Below are 16013 nucleotides of genomic sequence, written 5' to 3'. Positions count from 1 at the left end.
GAGTCAAGCTATCCTGGCTGATGACGGCTGATAGCCAGAAACCGGTACTAGGATGCTTGATTCCGGTCCAGGGAAGACATGGCTTGGCAGTTCGGGCTGGACTGTTCCCATGAGGCACAGGGTCAAGACTGATTTGCATATGGCCATGTCCAAACTGGGGTGGTGTAGTGGGCAAAAGAACGATGGATTTAACCCAGATCTCTTGACTGGGGGAGAATGTCTGCATTGTCAGCATTCCGTCCATCATTTGTTTGTTGTAACGCTTTTCGCCCTAAGTGGGATGGGTATTCCCAGACGTGGGACCCGTGCTCACTACGCCACTGGAGTCAAGCTATCCTGGCTGATGACGGCTGATAGCCAGAAACCGGTCCTAGGATGCTTGATTCCGGTCCAGGGAAGACATGGCTTGGCAGTTCGGGCTGGACTGTTCCCATGAGGCACAGGGTCAAGACTGATTTGCATATGGCCATGTCCAAACTGGGGTGGTGTAGTTGGCAAAAGAACGATGGATTTAACCCAGATCTCTTGACTGTGGGAGAATGTCTGCATTGTCAGCATTCCGTCCATCATTTGTTTGTTGTAACGCTTTTCGCCCTAAGTGGGATGGGTATTCCCAGACGTGGGACCCGTGCTCACTACGCCACTGGAGTCAAGCTATCCTGGCTGATGACGGCTGAGAGCCAGAAACCGGTCCTAGGATGCTTGATTCCGGTCCAGGGAAGACATGGCTTGGCAGTTCGGGCTGGACTGTTCCCATGAGGCACAGGGTCAAGACTGATTTGCATATGGCCATGTCCAAACTGGGGTGGTGTAATGGGCAAAAGAACGATGGATTTAACCCAGATCTCTTGACTGGGGGAGAATGTCTGCATTGTCAGCATTCCGTCCATCATTTGTTTGTTGTAACGCTTTTCGCCCTAAGTGGGATGGGTATTCCCAGACGTGGGACCCGTGCTCACTACGCCACTGGAGTCAAGCTATCCTGGCTGATGACAGCTGATAGCCAGAAACCGGTCCTAGGATGCTTGATTCCGGTCCAGGGAAGACATGGCTTGGCAGTTCGGGCTGGACTGTTCCCATGAGGCACAGGGTCAAGACTGATTTGCATATGGCCATGTCCAAACTGGGGTGGTGTAGTGGGCAAAAGAACGATGGATTTAACCCAGATCTCTTGACTGGGGCAGAATGTCTGCATTGTCAGCATTCCGTCCATCATTTGTTTGTTGTAACGCTTTTCGCCCTAAGTGGGATGGGTATTCCCAGACGTGGGACCCGTGCTCACTACGCCACTGGAGTCAAGCTATCCTGGCTGATGACGGCTGATAGCCAAAAACCGGTCCTAGGATGCTTGATTCCGGTCCAGGGAAGACATGGCTTGGCAGTTCGGGCTGGACTGTTCCCATGAGGCACAGGGTCAAGACTGATTTGCATATGGCCATGTCCAAACTGGGGTGGTGTAGTGGGCAAAAGAACGATGGATTTAACCCAGATCTCTTGACTGGGGGAGAATGTCTGCATTGTCAGCATTCCGTCCATCATTTGTTTGTTGTAACGCTTTTCGCCCTAAGTGGGATGGGTATTCCCAGACGTGGGACCCGTGCTCACTACGCCACTGGAGTCAAGCTATCCTGGCTGATGACGGCTGATAGCCAGAAACCGGTCCTAGGATGCTTGAATCCGGTCCAGGGAAGACATGGCTTGGCAGTTCAGGCTGGACTGTTCCCATGAGGCACAGGGTCAAGACTGATTTGCATATGGCCATGTCCCAACTGGGGTGGTGTAGTGGGCAAAAGAACGATGGATTTAACCCAGATCTCTTTACTGGGGGAGAATGTCTGCATTGTCAGCATTCCGTCCATCATTTGTTTGTTGTAACGCTTTTCGCCCTAAGTGGGATGGGTATTCCCAGACGTGGGACCCGTGCTCACTACGCCACTGGAGTCAAGCTATCCTGGCTGATGACGGCTGATAGCCAGAAACCGGTCCTAGGATGCTTGATTCCGGTCCAGGGAAGACATGGCTTGGCAGTTCGGGCTGGACTGTTCCCATGAGGCACAGGGTCAAGACTGATTTGCATCTGGCCATGTCCAAACTGGGGTGGTGTAGTGGGCAAAAGAACGATGGATTTAACCCAGATCTCTTGACTGGGGGAGAATGTCTGCATTGTCAGCATTCCGTCCATCATTTGTTTGTTGTAACGCTTTTCGCCCTAAGTGGGATGGGTATAACTAGAAGTGGGACCCGTGCTCACTACGCCACTGGAGTCAAGCTATCCTGGCTGATGACGGCTGATAGCCAGAAACCGGTACTAGGATGCTTGATTCCGGTCCAGGGAAGACATGGCTTGGCAGTTCGGGCTGGACTGTTCCCATGAGGCACAGGGTCAAGACTGATTTGCATATGGCCATGTCCAAACTGGGGTGGTGTAGTGGGCAAAAGAACGATGGATTTAACCCAGATCTCTTGACTGGGGGAGAATGTCTGCATTGTCAGCATTCCGTCCATCATTTGTTTGTTGTAACGCTTTTTGCCCTAAGTGGGATGGGTATTCCCAGACGTGGGACCCGTGCTCACTACGCCACTGGAGTCAAGCTATCCTGGCTGATGACGGCTGATAGACAGAAACCGGTCCTAGGATGCTTGATTCCGGTCCAGGGAAGACATGGCTTGGCAGTTCGGGCTGGACTGTTCCCATGAGGCACAGGGTCAAGACTGATTTGCATATGGCCATGTCCAAACTGGGGTGGTGTAGTGGGCAAAAGAACGATGGATTTAACCCAGATCTCTTGACTGGGGGAGAATGTCTGCATTGTCAGCATTCCGTCCATCATTTGTTTGTTGTAACGCTTTTCGCCCTAAGTGGGATGGGTATTCCCAGACGTGGGACCCGTGCTCACTACGCCACTGGAGACAAGCTATCCTGGCTGATGACGGCTGATAGCCAGAAACCGGTCCTAGGATGCTTGATTCCGGTCCAGGGAAGACATGGCTTGGCAGTTCGGGCTGGACTGTTCCCATGAGGCACAGGGTCAAGACTGATTTGCATATGGCCATGTCCAAACTGGGGTGGTGTAGTGGGCAAAAGAACGATGGATTTAACCCAGATCTCTTGACTGGGGGAGAATGTCTGCATTGTCAGCATTCCGTCCATCATTTGTTTGTTGTAACGCAGTTACAGATTGCAGCAACTATTCATTGCCAGGATCACAATGATGAGAAATCGCTGCAATTGGATTATATGGTTGCAGGTGAATTATATAATTTCCACAGTTCTTTGTTATTTTGAAAAGCAGTTTTTTCTTAATGTAGTGCTTTATCTCATTTGTTAATTCATGATTATGTCTTTTGTTATCTTTGTGTGAGTTTTTGACGTGCATTGGCTTTATATACAAAATGAACCTTATTTTTTGTTTTCTTATGCTAATTTTCAACAGATGTAAACATGTTGTCTTATGCACTCTTTTTCTTTGTTTTATTGAAAACTTTTCATTTAAATTTTTTTCATTTTAACAGAAACTCAAGAAAAGAAAAGAAAAATGTTTATGGCTAATGTTACCAGTGAGAGTCAAGCAATTCACCTCAGAAATAAACAAACAAGTGCCCAATTCTCGCAAAGGGACATAAAGAGACAAAGTAATTGACTGAATCACAGGGTGTAAAGATGACAACAAGACGGAGATGGCAAAAATGGGAACACGTGAACTGGAAAAGAGATACATTTCTTAACTGAGTGCAGGGTCTTTCCCCCAAAAATGCATAGCATAGTTTATTAGACATGTATGTAGCAGTTTGTCCTTCAGGTTCCTCTAAACCGAGGACCTATTTTGATCTGTTTAGAAATAAATTATGTTTGGAGTACAATTATCAAAAACGTTCAATCTGCATTAGTTTAAAATGACTTATTTTTCTTTAGTTTGGTTGTAACTTTTTATTTACTAGTGTTATAATTGTATATATACGCGTTTTTAATCACAAAATATAATTCTTGTATTGTGAGTTGGCTAATTATAGAGAACCAAACAAAATAAGTGAAAGGTTTTCCAAATAACAATGGCAGACAGGAACAAGAAATTAAGATTACAAGGGAACAAAGCGAGAAACATATTCTCACAAAGGGAACAAACGACACAAAGTGACTGTTGTAGAACAAACACATTTCAGTACAAGACAGAGACTGAAGTGCATCGGTTCACAGTTAATAGGAAATAGATACTTTTTAAAAGAGATTGCAGGATCCTTCCTAAAACAAAGTGGTACATAACAGCTTATTACCATTACTTCCTTCAATGCTTAGCTCGCTTGTATTCTCTTGACATCATCATTTGGTACTGTGACAATAAATGCTCAATTGCCTGATACATTACATAGCTATCACTATTTTGAAGGAACAGTTTTTTCAAAATTCTGTTACCAGTTTGAAATAATAAGGTGAGCAAGAGCAGCCACTGCTAGAAAGTGCTAGAAGAGAGAACATGCCATCTACCTTGCCAGTAATAACATTGTACATCCTCTTCGAGGTACTCTAGCTTTGAGGTGTAGCCTCTTTCTCTAAATTAGCATATGCAAGTCTCGCACATTTTTATGATCTATCTATACTCTGGCGGACCAGATTTAGGCAAATCAAATACTTTTCTCAGATGTTGGCTATTCTAGAATATTTCTTGAGATCCTACATATGATTGCAGTATCAGTGCATTGCCACCATCATTGTGATAGGAAATCCTTGGAATTGGGTTAAAGGATTGACAAGTGGCTAGTTAGATACTTTAGCTTTTTTGCAATTTGTCTAGCAGGTTCCTCCTAATTGAGGAGCCCATTGTATTTGTTAATAACAGATTTTGTTGTTATTTGTTCTAAATGATTTTTAATTATATCTTTTAAAATATTTTTATTTATTTTACTAAGGTATGCCTTGATTTTGTCCTTGTTGTTATTATTGTGCGTGTATGTTTTTTCTTTCACTTCATGGATCTCCTGTTTTGCAACTTAGCTATTTAGACATAGTTAAGATATCTTTTTTTTTTTAATAAAAGCCACTGCTATTAGGAGAAAAGGTCAACCAACTATGATAACAAGTGAACAGACCAAATAAATAAGGGGCATATTATCAAGGACGGCGTTAAAGTTATCGCCGGTTTAGCGGCAGGAATGGGCTTGATAATATGCCCTGGAGAATTCCAATAGAAGCCCATGTTAACACAAGAACTAGGGGGCAGATTTATGAGGTTTTGCCGTAGGGAAGCGCAGCAGGCCTTCCTGCTGCGCTTCCCTACGGCAGAAGAAAAGGGCAGGGATGCGCCGTATCTATAAAATGCGGCGCATTCCTGTCCTTTTTCCCTGCGCCGGCGCACAATGGGCTGCCTGCGCCATCGCAGGCACCTCTGCACCATGGTGCAAGGATGCCTGCGTTGCGGAGATGAATATTTTTGTACAGGAAGGGAAACCTTTCTGTACAAAACTAATCACAAGAGGTTTTTCCTCTTTGTATGGGTGCTGCAGAATGCAGCACACATAGAAAAAGGAAAAACGAGGAGAAATAAAGATATTGCTCCCCGTTGCGCCTCCCTTACGCCTCCACTGGGGAGGCGGAAGCTTTTGGCACTGCCTCAGATTTACGATTTCTCATAAATCTGGGGCAGTGTCAAAAGGCCATGGATGTTGCTGGGAACGCCCCCAGCAACACCAATTGCACGCCCCTTTAACGCAGAACACTGCGTTAAAGGGACTGATATTTATGAGGCAGCATTAAGCCAAAAAAAGTGGCTCAGTGCTGCCTGATAAATATCACGCAGGCTTCTGCGCCACGGAACGTCACAAAAAATGACGGTCCGATGGCGCAACGGGCCTCATAAATCTGCCCCATGGACTTCTATTGGAATTCTCAAGGGCATATTATCACGCCCATTATCGCCGCTTTAGCTGCAGTTTTCTGCCGCTAAACCGGTGATAATTTTTAACACCGTCCTTGATAATATGCCCCAGAGTCTCTCAAAGTGAGCTAGAGAGATGAATTGATTAACTGATACAGAAGGAGTAAAGTCGAGATAAAGACAGAGACTGGCGTAAATGTGAACAGAGAGAATGGTAGAAAGGCAAATCTCCTTCCAAAGGAACGTGGCAGAGTGTGGATTATTACCTTTTGTTCCTTTTGGGTTTTCTTATAACATAATCTTGGTGGCCTTTGCATTGGCAAACTGACTGTCTTGACCAATTGCAAGTTTTATTCCAGAGCTCTCATATTTCCTAGGAAATGCTATTTTCACCTTTTTGATCCTCCTATGAAATAACAATATGTACATTTGTCTTTGTAATAGAGGCCATCCCTTGTTACTTACCTGTAATATCAGATCGCTTGCTCTTCAAAGTTGTTTTCAAAAGACATCCCCTCTCTCTATAAATTAGCATATTGAATTCTGCAACATCTGTGATGTCTTCCTAAAATCTATTGACATGAAGCAATTAAACTATTTTTTTTTAGTGATTGGTCACTGTTCTACAGATGTCCTTCACTCCCAGTTACAGATTGCAGCATCTATTCATTGCCAGCATCACAATGATGAGAGATCGCTGCAATTGGATTATATGGTTGCAGATAAATTATGTAATTTTCACAGGTCTTTGTTATTTTGAAAAGCAGTTTTTTCTTAATGTAGTGCTTTATCTCATTTGCTAATTCATGATTATGTCTTTTGTTAGTTTGTGTGTGAGTTTTTGATGTGCATTGGCTTTATATACAAAATGAACCTTTTTTTTGTTTTCTTATGCTAATTTTCAACAGATGTAAACATGTTGTCTTATGTACTCTTTTTCTTTGTTTTATTGAAAACCTTTTCGTTAATTTTTTTTTCATTTTAACAGAAACTCAAGTAAATAAAATAAAAATGTTTATGGCTAATGTTACGAGTGAGAGTCAAGCAATTCAGCTCAGAAATAAACAAACAAGTGCCCAATTCTCGCAAAGGGACATAAAGAGACAAAGCAATTGACTGAATCACAGGGTGTAAAGATGACAACAAGACGGAGATGGCAAAAATGGGAATACATGAACTGGAAAAGAGATACATTTCTTAACTGAGTGCAGGGTCTTTCCCCAAAAAATGCATAGCATAGTTTATTAGACATGTATGTAGCAGTTTGTCCTTCAGGTTCCTCTAAACCGAGGAACTATTTTGATCTGTTTAGAAACAAATTATGTTTGGAGTACAATTATCAAAAACGTTCAATCTGCATTAGTTTAAAATGATATATTTTTCTTTAGTCTGGTAGTAACTTTTTATTTACTAGTGTTATAATTGTATATATACGCCTTTTTAATCACAAGATATAATTCTTGTTTTGTGAGTTGGCTAATTATAGAGAACTAAACAAAATAAGTGAAAGTTTTTCCAAATAACAATGGCAGACAGTAACAAGAAATTAAGATTACAAGGGAACAAAGCGAGTAACATATTCTCACAAAGGGAATAAATGACACAAAGTGACTGTTGTAGAACAAATACATTTCAGTACAAGACAGAGACTGAAGTGCATGGGTTGACAGTTAATTGGAAATAGATACATTTTTAAAGAGATTGCAGTATACTTCCTAAACAAAGTGGTACATAACAGTTTACTACCATTTCTTCCTTCAATGTTTAGCTTGCTTGTATTCTCCTGACATCATCATTTGGTACTGTGACAATAAATGCTCAATTGCCTGAAACATAACATAGCTATCACTATTTTGAAGGAACAGTTTTTTCAAAATTCTGTTACCAGTTTGAAATAATAAGGAGAGCAAGAGCAGCCACTGCAAGAAAGTGCTAGAAGAGAGAACATGCCATCTACCTTGCCAGTAATAACATTGTACATCCTCTTCGAGGTACTCTAGCTGTGAGGTGTAGCCTCTTTCTCTAAATTAGCATATGCAAGTCTCGTACATTTTTGTGATCTATCTATACTCTGGCAGGCCAGAATTAGGCAAATCAAATGCTTTTCTCAGATGTTGGGTATTCTAGATTATTTCTTGAGATCCTAGATATGATTGCAGTATCAGTGCATTGCCACCATCATTGTGATAGGAAATCCTTAGAATTGGGTTAAAGGATTGACAAGTGGATAGTTAGATAACTAAGCTTTTTTTTTTGCAATTTGTCTAGAAGGTTCCTCTTAATTGAGGAGCCTATTGTATTTGTTAATAACAGATTTTGTTTTTCTTTGTTCTAAATGCTTATTAGTTATATATTTTAAAATATTTTTATTTATTTTACTAAGGTATGTCTTGTTTTTGTTCTTGTTGTTATTATTGTGCGTGTATGTTTTTTCTTTCACTTCATGGATCTCCTGTTTTGCAACTTAGCTATTTATACATAGATAAGATATTTTTTTTTTTAATAAAAGCCACTGCTATTAGGAGAAAAGGTCAACCAACTATGATAAGAAGTGAACAGACCAAATAAATAAGGGGCATATTATCAAGGACGGCGTTAAAGTTATCGCCGGTTTAGCGGCAGGAATGGGCTTGATAATATGCCCTGGAGAATTCAAATAGAAGCCCATGTTAACACAAGAACTAGGGGGCAGATTTATGAGGTTTTGCCGTAGGGAAGCGCAGCAGGCCTTCCTGCTGCGCTTCCCTACGGCAGAAGAAAAGGGCAGGGATGCGCCGTATCTATAAAATGCGGCGCATTCCTGTCCTTTTTCCCTGCGCCGGCGCACAATGGGCTGCCTGCGCCAACGCAGGCACCTCTGCACCATGGTGCAAGGATGCCTGCGTTGCGGAGATGAATATTTTTGTACAGGAAGGGAAACCTTTCTGTACAAAACTAATCACAAGAGGTTTTTCCTCTTTGTATGGGTGCTGCAGAATGCAGCACATATAGAAAAAGGAAAAACGAGGAGAAATAAAGATATTTCTCCCCGTTGCGCCTCCCTTACACCTCCACTGGGGAGGCGGAAGCTTTTGGCACTGCCTCAGATTTACGATTTCTCGTAAATCTGGGGCAGTGTCAAAAGGCAATGGATGTTGCTGGGAACGCCCCCAGCAACAACCATTGCACGCCCCTTTAACACAGAACACTGCGTTAAAGGGACTGATATTTATGAGGCAGCATTAAGCCAAAAAAAGTGGCTCAGTGCTGCCTGATAAATATCACGCAGGCTTCTGCGCCACGGAACGTCACAAAAAGTGACGTTCCGATGGCGAAACGGGCCTCATAAATCTGCCCCATGGACTTCTATTGGAATTCTCAAGGGCATATTATCACGCCCATTATCGCCGCTTTAGCTGCAGTTTTCTGCCGCTAAACCGGTGATAATTTTCAACACCATCCTTGATAATATGCCCCAGAGTCTCTCAAAGTGAGCTAGAGAGATGAATTGATTAACTGATACAGAAGGAGTAAAGTCGAGATAAAGACAGAGACTGGCGTAAATGTGAACAGAGAGAATGGTAGAAAGGCAAATCTCCTTCCAAAGGAACGTGGCAGAGTGTGGATTATTACCTTTTCTTCCTTTTGGGTTTTCTTATAACATAATCTTGGTGGCCTTTGCATTGGCAAACTGACTGTCTTGACCAATTGCAAGTTTTATTCCAGAGCTCTCATATTTCCTAGGAAATGCTATTTTCACCTCTTTGATCCTCCTATGAAATAAGAATATGTACATTTGTCTTTGTAATAGAGGCCATCCCTTGTTACTTACCTGTAATATCAGATCGCTTGCTCTTCAAAGTTGTTTTCAAAAGGCATCCCCTCTCTCTATAAATTAGCATATTGAATTCTGCAACATCTGTGATGTCTTCCTAAAATCTATTGACATGACGCAATTAAACTATTTTTTTTTAGTGATTGGTCACTGTTCTACAGATGTTCTTCACTCCCAGTTACAGATTGCAGCATCTATTCATTGCCAGCATCACAATGATGAGAGATCGCTGCAATTGGATTATATGGTTGCAGATAAATTATGTAATTTTCACAGGTCTTTGTTATTTTGAAAAGCAGTTTTTTCTTAATGTAGTGCTTTATCTCATTTGCTAATTCATGATTATGTCTTTTGTTAGTTTGTGTGTGAGTTTTTGATGTGCATTGGCTTTATATACAAAATGAACCTTCTTTTTTTGTTTTCTTATGCTAATTTTCAACAGATGTAAACATGTTGTCTTATGTACTCTTTTTCTTTGTTTTATTGAAAACCTTTTCGTTAATTTTTTTTTCATTTTAACAGAAACTCAAGTAAATAAAATAAAAATGTTTATGGCTAATGTTACCAGTGAGAGTCAAGCAATTCAGCTCAGAAATAAACAAACAGGTGCCCAATTCTTGCAAAGGGACATAAAGAGACAAAGTAATTGACTGAATCACAGGGTGTAAAGATGACAACAAGACGGAGATGGCAAAAATGGGAATACGTGAACTGTAAAAGAGATACATTTCTTAACTGAGTGCAGGGTCTTTCCCCAAAAAATGCATAGCATAGTTTATTAGACATGTATGTAGCAGTTTGTCCTTCAGGTTCCTCTAAACCGAGGAACTATTTTGATCTGTTTAGAAATAAATTATGTTTGGAGTACAATTTTCAAAAACGTTCAATCTGCATTAGTTTAAAATGATTTATTTTTCTTTAGTCTGGTTGTAACTTTTTATTTACTAGTGTTATAATTGTATATATACGCCTTTTTAATCACAATATATAATTCTTGTTCTGTGAGTTGGCTAATTATAGAGAACTAAACAAAATAAGTGAAAGGTTTTCCAAATAACAATGGCAGACAGTAACAAGAAATTAAGATTACAAGGGAACAAAGCGAGTAACATATTCTCACAAAGGGAATAAATGACACAAAGTGACTGTTGTAGAACAAATACATTTCAGTACAAGACAGAGACTGAAGTGCATGGGTTGACAGTTAATTGGAAATAGATACATTTTTAAAGAGATTGCAGTATACTTCCTAAACAAAGTGGTACATAACAGTTTACTACCATTTCTTCCTTCAATGTTTAGCTTGCTTGTATTCTCCTGACATCATCATTTGGTACTGTGACAATAAATGCTCAATTGCCTGAAACATAACATAGCTATCACTATTTTGAAGGAACAGTTTTTTCAGAATTCTGTTACCAGTTTGAAATAATAAGGTGAGCAAGAGCAGCCACTGCTAGAAAGTGCTAGAAGAGAGAACATGCCATCTACCTTGCCAGTAATAACATTGTACATCCTCTTCGAGGTACTCTAGCTGTGAGGTGTAGCCTCTTTCTCTAAATTATCATATGCAAGTCTCGTACATTTTTGTGATCTATCTATACTCTGGCAGGCCAGAATTAGGCAAATCAAATGCTTTTCTCAGATGTTGGGTATTCTAGATTATTTCTTGAGATCCTACATATGATTGCAGTATCAGTGCATTGCCACCATCATTGTGATAGGAAATCCTTAGAATTGGGTTAAAGGATTGACAAGTGGATAGTTAGATAACTAAGCTTTTTTTTTTGCAATTTGTCTAGCAGGTTCCTCTTAATTGAGGAGCCCATTGTATTTGTTAATGACAGATTTTCTTGTTCTTTGTTCTAAATGCTTTTTAGTTATATATTTTAAAATATTTGTATTTATTTTACTAAGGTATGTCTTGTTTTTGTTCTTGTTGTTATTATCGTGCGTGTATGTTTTTTCTTTCACTTCATGGATCTCCTGTTTTGCAACTTAGCTATTTATACATAGTTAAGATATTTATTTTTTTAATAAAAGCCACTGCTATTAGGAGAAAAGGTCAACCAACTATGATAAGAAGTGAACAGACCAAATAAATAAGGGGCATATTATCAAGGACGGCGTTAAAGTTATCGCCGGTTTAGCGGCAGGAATGGGCTTGATAATATGCCCTGGAGAATTCCAATAGAAGCCCATGTTAACACAAGAACATGGACTTCTATTGGAATTCTCAAGGGCATATTATCAAGCCCATTATCGCCGCTTTAGCTGCAGTTTTCTGCCGCTAAACCGGTGATAATTTTTAACACCGTCCTTGATAATATGCCCCAGAGTCTATCAAAGTGAGCTAGAGAGATGAATTGATTAACTGATACAGAAGGAGTAAAGTCGAGATAAAGACAGAGACTGGCGTAAATGTGAACAGAGAGAATGGTAGAAAGGCAAATCTCCTTCCAAAGGAACGTGGCAGAGTGTGGATTATTACCTTTTCTTCCTTTTGGGTTTTCTCATAACATATTCTTGGTGGCCTTTGCATTGGCAAACTGACTGTCTTGACCAATTGCAAGTTTTATTCCAGAGCTCTCGTATTTCCTAGGAAATGCTATTTTCACCTTTTTGATCCTCCTATGAAATAAGAATATGTACAGGAGTAAATGTCTTTGTAATAGAGGCCATCCCATGTTACTTACCTGTAATATCAGATCGCTTGCTCTTCAAAGTTGTTTTCAAAAGGCATCCCCTCTCTCTATAAATTAGCATATTGAATTCTGCAACATCTGTGATGTCTTCCTAAAATCTATTGACATGAAGCAATTAAACTATTTTTTTTTAGTGATCGGTCACTGTTCTACAGATGTTCTTCATGCCCAGTTACAGATTGCAGCATCTATTCATTGCCAGCATCACAATGATGAGAGATAGCTGCAATTGGATTATATGGTTGCAGATGAATTATATAATTTCCACAGGTCTCTGTTAATATGAAAAGCTGTTTTTTCTTAATGTAGTACTTTATCTCATTTGTTAATTCATGATTATGTCTTTTGTTATTTTTGTGTTAGTTTTTGATGTGCATTGGTTTATATACAAAATGAACCTTTTTTTTTGTTTTCTTATGCTAATTTTCAACAGATGTAAACATGTTGTCTTATGTACTCTTTTTCTTTGTTTTATTGAAAACTTTTCATTTAAATTTTTTTCATTTTAACAGAAACTCAAGAAAATAAAATAAAAATGTTTATGGCTAATGTTACCAGTGAGAGTCAAGCAATTCACCTCAGAAATAAACAAACAAGTGCCCAATTCTCGCAAAGGGACATAAAGAGACAAAGTAATTGACTGAATCACAGGGTGTAAAGATGACAACAAGACGGAGATGGCAAAAATTGGAATACGTGAACTGGAAAAGAGATACATTTCTTAACTGAGTGCAGGGTCTTTCCCCCAAAAATGCATAGCATAGTTTATTAGACATGTATGTAGCAGTTTGTCCTTCAGGTTCCTCTAATCGAGGAACTATTTTGATCTGTTTAGAAATAAATTATGTTTGGAGTACAATTATCAAAAACGTTCAATCTGCATTAGTTTATAATGATTTATTTTTCTTTAGTCTGGTTGTAACTTTTTATTTACTAGTGTTATAATTGTATATACACGCGTTTTTAATCACAAGATATGATTCTTGTTTTGTGAGTTGGCTAATTATAGAGAACGAAACAAAATCAGTGAAAGGTTTTCCAAATAACAATGGCAGACAGTAACAAGAAATTAAGATTACAAGGGAACAAAGCGAGTAACATTCTCACAAAGGGAACAAACGACACAAAGTGACTGTTGTAGAACAAATACATTTCAGTACAAGACAGAGACTGAAGTGCATGGGTTGACAGTTAATTGGAAATAGGTACATTTTTAAAGAGATTGCAGTATCCTTCCTAAACAAAGTGGTACATAACAGTTTATTACCATTTCGCCCTTCAATGTTTAGCTTGCTTGTATTCTCTTGACATCATCATTTGGTACTGTGACAATAAATGCTCAAGTGCCTGATACATAACATAGCTATCACTATTTTGAAGGAACAGTTTTTTCAAAATTCTGTTACCAGTTTGAAATAATAAGGTGAGCAAGAGCAGCCACTGCTAGAAAGTGCTAGAAGAGAGAACATGCCATCTACCTTGCCAGTAATAACATTGTACATCCTCTTCGAGGTACTCTAGCTGTGAGGTGTAGCCTCTTTCTCTAAATTAGCATATGCAAGTCTCGTACATTTTTGTGATCTATCTATACTCTGGCGGGCCAGAATTAGGCAAATCAAATGCTTTTCTCAGATGTTGGCTATTCTAGATTATTTCTTGAGATCCTACATATGATTGCAGTATCAATTCATTGCCACCATCATAGTGATAGGAAATTCTTGGAATTTGGTTATAGGATTGACAAGTGGCTAGTTAGATAACTAAGCTTTTTTGCAATTTGTCTATTAGGTTCCTCTTAATTGAGGAGCCCATTGTATTTGTTAATAACAGATTTTGTTGTTCTTTGTTTTAAATGCTTTTTAGTTATATATTTTAAAATATTTTTATTTATTTTACTAAGGTATGTCTTGTTTTTTTTCTTGTTGTTATCATTGTGCGTGTATGTTTTTTCTTTTACTTCATGGATCTCCGGTTTTGCAACTTAGCTATTTATACATAGTTAAGATGTTTTTGTTTTTTAATAAAAGACACTGCTATTAGGAGAAAAGGTCAACCAACTATGATAAGAAGTGAACAGACCAAATAAATAAGGGGCATATTATCAAGGACGGCATTAAAGTTATCGCCGGTTTAGCGGCAGCAATGGGCTTGATAATATGCCCTGGAGAATTCCAATAGAAGCCCATGTTAACACAAGAACATGGACTTCTATTGGAATTCTCAAGGGCATATTATCAAGCCCATTATCGCCACTTTAGCTGCAGTTTTCTGCCGCTAAACCGGTGATAATTTTTAACACCGTCCTTGATAATATGCCCCAGAGTCTATCAAAGTGAGCTAGAGAGATGAATTGATTAACTGATACAGAAGGAGTAAAGTCGAGATAAAGACAGAGACTGGCGAAAATGTGAACAGAGAGAATGGTAAAAAGGCAAATCTCCTTCCAAAGGAACGTGGCAGAGTGTGGATTATTACCTTTTCTTCCTTTTGGGTTTTCTTACAACATAATCTTGGTGGCCTTTGCATTGGCAAACTGACTGTCTTGACCAATTGCAAGTTTTATTCCAGAGCTCTCGTATTTCCTAGGAAATGCTATGTTCACCTTTTTGATCCTCCTATGAAATAAGAATATGTACAGGAGTAAATGTCTTTGTAATAGAGGCCATCCCATGTTACTTACCTGTAATATCAGATCGCTTGCTCTTCAAAGTTGTTTTCAAAAGGCATCCCCTCTCTCTATAAATTAGCATATTGAATTCTGCAACATCTGTGATGTCTTCCTAAAATCTATTGACCTGAAGCAATTAAACAATTCTTTTTTTAGTGATCGGTCACTGTTCTACAGATGTTCTTCACGCCCAGTTACAGATTGCAGCAACTATTCATTGCCAGCATCACAATGATGAGAGATCGCTGCAATTGGATTATATGGTTGCAGGTGAATTATATAATTTCCACAGGTCTTTGTTATTTTGAAAAGCAGTTTTTCTTAATGTAGTGCTTTATCTCATTTGGTAATTCATGATTATGACTTTTCTTATTTTTGTGTGAGTTTTTGACGTGCATTGGTTTTATGTATATAATGAACCGTTTTTTTTTTCTTATGCTAATTTTCAACAGATGTAATCATGTTGTCTTATGTACTCTTTTTCTTTGTTTTATTGAAAACCTTTTCGTTTAAATTTTTTTCATTTTAACAGAAACTTAATAAAATAAAAATGTTTATGGCTAATGTTACCAGTGAGAGTCAAGCAATTCACCTCAGAAATAAACAAACAAGTGCCCAATTCTTGCAAAGGGACATAAAGAGACAAAGTAATTGACTGAATCACAGAGTGTAAAGATGAAAACAAGACGGAGATGGCAAAAATGGGAATACGTGAACTGGAAAAGAGATACATTTCTTAACTGAGTGCAGGGTCCCTCCCCCAAAAATGCATAGCATAGTTTATTAGACATGTATGTAGCAGTTTGTCCTTCAGGTTCCTCTGAACCAAGGAACTATTTTGATCTGTTTAGAAATAAATTATGTTTGGAGTACAATTATCAAAAACGTTCAATCTGCATTAGTTTAAAATGATTTATTTTTCTTTAGTCTGGTTGTAACTTTTTATTTACTAGTGT

General features: G+C 39.1%; 2 non-coding genes and 2 pseudogenes across 2 annotated transcripts; all 4 read left to right on the top strand.

Moving 5' to 3' along the window:
* Positions 1–4759: 4759 nt before the first annotated feature.
* On the top strand, positions 4760–4817 carry LOC146785896 (U7 small nuclear RNA). Its single transcript, XR_014971304.1, has one exon. It is a non-coding gene; the product is annotated as a U7 small nuclear RNA (small nuclear RNA).
* A 3294-nt stretch (positions 4818–8111) lies between these two features.
* Positions 8112–8165, top strand: LOC146785895 (U7 small nuclear RNA; annotated as a pseudogene).
* A 3294-nt stretch (positions 8166–11459) lies between these two features.
* Positions 11460–11513, top strand: LOC146785894 (U7 small nuclear RNA; annotated as a pseudogene).
* A 2630-nt stretch (positions 11514–14143) lies between these two features.
* LOC146785893 (U7 small nuclear RNA) lies at positions 14144–14201 on the top strand. The gene has a single exon (XR_014971314.1). It is a non-coding gene; the product is annotated as a U7 small nuclear RNA (small nuclear RNA).
* Positions 14202–16013: the final 1812 nt, after the last annotated feature.

Source organism: Triturus cristatus, chromosome 11 (genome assembly GCF_964204655.1).
Source record: "Triturus cristatus chromosome 11, aTriCri1.1, whole genome shotgun sequence".
Classification (NCBI taxonomy): domain Eukaryota; kingdom Metazoa; phylum Chordata; class Amphibia; order Caudata; family Salamandridae; genus Triturus; species Triturus cristatus.
Note: the sequence above shows the minus strand (reverse complement) of the source record. Positions and strands in the feature narration are given on the sequence as shown.